This window comes from Dipodomys spectabilis, unplaced genomic scaffold, assembly GCF_019054845.1.
Source record: "Dipodomys spectabilis isolate Male_0828 unplaced genomic scaffold, ASM1905484v1 ptg000166l, whole genome shotgun sequence".
Taxonomy (NCBI): Eukaryota; Metazoa; Chordata; class Mammalia; order Rodentia; family Heteromyidae; genus Dipodomys; species Dipodomys spectabilis.
The window spans coordinates 1,517,771-1,521,455 of record NW_024870843.1 but is presented as its reverse complement, the minus strand read 5'-3'; the positions used below and the strand labels follow the sequence as shown (position 1 = coordinate 1,521,455).

General features: G+C 35.7%; 1 pseudogene; it reads right to left on the bottom strand.

The window, feature by feature from the left end:
• Positions 1 to 3,093: 3,093 nt before the first annotated feature.
• LOC122119402 lies at positions 3,094 to 3,190 on the bottom strand (annotated as a pseudogene).
• Positions 3,191 to 3,685: the final 495 nt, after the last annotated feature.

Sequence of the window (3,685 nt, the reverse complement as noted above, 5' to 3'; positions counted from 1 at the left end):
CTGTCAGAAAGTTAGTAATGTAAATTTATTCTTAAAACCATACACAAAAATACCACGATATAGTGTAAGAGAACTCACTATTGAACATATGAGCTTTAAGTGCATTCTAATAGATCCATTATTTATTGGTACCCAACATTAGTAGAATGTATGAGGCATTGGTAAAATAGAAGTCCTTTGCATGACTACATACATTCCTTGTTTTTTCAAAGACACTTGTTTTCATCTAAAAAGTAGGCCTGTCTATTGTCTTCATGTGATTTTGATGATTGAAAGTGCTTAGTGAGAAGGCCAAAATGTCTTAGTAGTCCTTAACTATCAATTCTCATTTTTTTTCTTGGAGAATATAATGATCAAATCAACAGTTCAGAATCAGCAAGCAATACTTCAGAATCATGCTTCCAGTGCAAGTGGATCACCAGTAAGAAATCCTCAATAGCAATTTCCAAAAAGTTTTGTCACAGACAAAATCTCCCTGCCTTCTCTAGCTGCTTTACTACCTTCTTATTCCTTCATTGTACAGGAAAAGTATGATTCAACTGATTTCAGTCAAATCTGTTACTAGAATTATCAAGGATTTAGTTTATTGTCTGTAATTTGGTCAAAGTTATATCTCTTTACGTAGGCTACTAAAATGTATTTACTAATTTCAAGTAAATACATAAATTCTATTTCCATCTCTTTTAAAAATAAATTTTTCTTTGCTCTATAAATTGATCAGAAGCATGGATTTTGTGGCTAGCTAGGTCATTACACATCTGTCTCTCTCTTTCTTTCTCCCTTTTTTGGTTCTCATACACAATATGATTGCTCCATAATTATCCTAATTTATTTTGCTTTTATATTTTTGGTTGCATCATTTCACTTTTTGCTCTGCCATTTCCCAAATCATTTATATAAAAGGCATTATTTCCTATTTTCTCATTCCTAGAATAAGCTACACATGTAGACATAACTGGTCCTCATTTTCAGTGTGTACATTTGAATATGGAGGAACATCTTTCTGCTGCTCTCCATCAACTCCCTACTCCCCAGTTAGAATAATTTCGAATAGTAAAATTGGAAAAAGAGAAAATAAATCATGGTGAATAAACAGATGCAGAAAATTCACCGGATATTTCTGACTAGTTCAACCAATGGGAACTATTAGGGAAATACATGGACACCTCATTCCCACTGGCACTCAAAGTCTCTGGTTAGACAATTCTTAGGAATATGGGGAACAAGATGAAAAAGTAAGGAATGGTATCAATTGCAAGAAAAAAAATTGGAGAAGGATCCAAGCAAATCTCTTCATTGGGCTGCCAAAAACATTCAGCTTACTGCAGTGCGGAGACTTCTTTCCCAAAAGGCCACTCATGTTAATAGTAGGGATGATGATGAGTATACCCCTCTTTGAGAAGCCTACAGTGGACACTTTGGACATTGTCAGTGAGTTGGTGTCTCAAGCGGCACATGCAATACCTGTAGATGACTGCACACCGCTGCACAGTGCATATACGTGGAATAAACCAGAGTGGCTTCTTTCTTAATTCATCATGATACAGATACCAATGCCCAAACTAAAGGACTCTTTTTTAAAAATTTTTTTTGGTCTGGTCGTGGGGCCTGAACTCTGGGCCTGGACGCTGTCCCTCAGCTCTTCAGCTCAGGGCTAGTGCTCTACCACTTGAGCCACAGCACCATTTCTGGCTTTTTTTTCTGCTTATGTGGTGCTGAGGAATAGAACCTAGGGCCTCATGCATGCAAGGGAAGTGCTCTACCACTGAGCCACCTTCCCAGCCCAAATATTTTTGTTTGTTTGTTTTTTGTTGGTGTTGTGGGTTTTTTTTTTTTTTTTTTTTTTTTTTGTCGGTTGTGGGGCTTGAGCTCTGGGCTTGGGTGCTGTCCCTGTGCTCTTCAGCTCAAGGCGAGTGTTCTATTGCTTGAGCCACAGCGCCACTTCCCCAAACTAAAGAACTCTTGACACCCTTACATCTTGCTGCTGAGAATTGAGATAGCAAAGGTACGCTGGATCACCTTCTGTTGAACCATTATATAAAACCAGGCCTGAAGAACAACATAGAAGAAACCGTATTTGATATTGCCAAAAGGATAAGTATGTATCACTACCTCTATGAAGTTGTGGAAGGCTGTACAAATTGTTCAATGAAGTCCTAATGGTCGGGTTAAGTTTCTTAAATTTCAAAAATGCAAGTCCATCTTTTGTGTCCCTACAAAATATTTTCACAATGAAATAAGAGCAATATATTTTTTTTTGGTCGGTCATGGAGCTTGAACTCAGGGCCTGGGAGCTATCCCAGATATCCCTTGTGCTCTTCAGCTCAAGGTTAGCGCTCTACTACTTGAGACACAGCTCCACTTCCAGTTTTCTAGTGGTTTATTTGAGATAAGAGTACCACAGACTTTCCTTTCCAGGCTGGCTTTTAACCATGATCCTCAGATCTCAGCCTCCTGTGTAGCTAGGATTATAGGCATGAGCCACCAGTGCCTGGCAGCACTAATATTTTCCTGTAAAAATTCATGGATTCTGCGGAATTCTTCCAAGTGAATTGCCTGCCTTGGATGTCAAAATGTATTCAATAGTTTTTGTATACATGTATAATATTTTCTTCAGAGTTTGTGATTTTTTAATCAGAAATAATTTTAATTTACCTGTTGAAATGAGTAGTACAGAAACTAAAATATTTCTGGTGCTTGTCTGAAAAAGTATATTTTAAAATATACTATATTCTATGTTCGCAAAATGTTCATAATTTATTTTATTTTCTCCTAGATATTCTTTGAATTCTACATTATTTTATAATATATAGGTTCACTAATGTGTCCTTTCCGATTGCATTCCCTATAGAAACAGTTTGCTTCCTTTTTTTTCTAGGACTTAATATTATTTTTCTTTGTGATAAAATGACAATTTTGTCTAATTTGAAAAGATTTGTAAAGTTTATGCTATGTAAACGCCTTTGTGAGGTGAAGATTTAATACACTGATGTCAAACTAAATTTAATTCTATGAATTACGTGTATTGTTACACTTGTAATTTTGTAATCAAGTTTTTAATAACTGTTTTTCATTTCTTGCATCTGAAGGATGAATAATATGGAATACTTCTCACATTTTCATATTATCCTTGTGCAAGTGCCATGTTAATCTCTGTATTGTAATTTGAGTATACGTGCTGCTGAAGCATGTAGTATCCTCTAAATTTAAGTAGTTAATGATGCAATCATTATACAGGCTTATATCTATGGGTGCCTACTTGTAACAAGGAAACCTTATTGTTCCTAACAATGCTATCGATCTCATTTCCGTAAAATTCTGTGAATAGTGGAAAAATTATATTGATCAGTCGGTTGCTCACATTTGCAAATTTTTTTGTCAATGACTATCTTAAGTCTTTTTATTTGGAATTTGATCATACTCTCAATTATTTATAGATAGGTCCAAAGGTGAAGGCGTTTTCAAGTACTTATTTATCCAACTGAATTAGCTTTGTGGACCTAATGGATTCAAAGTAAGCGTTGCTTAAGAGCTACTTCTAAACTTCTTCAGCTGACATTTTCCCAAATGAGGTGTTACTGGAACAAATGTCTACCTGAGCCTTTACCCTTCTTCCATGTGGGAACAGACCAACCAGAATATCTTACCCTGAAAGCATAGATTGTCTTACTAGAACAAAACTAAT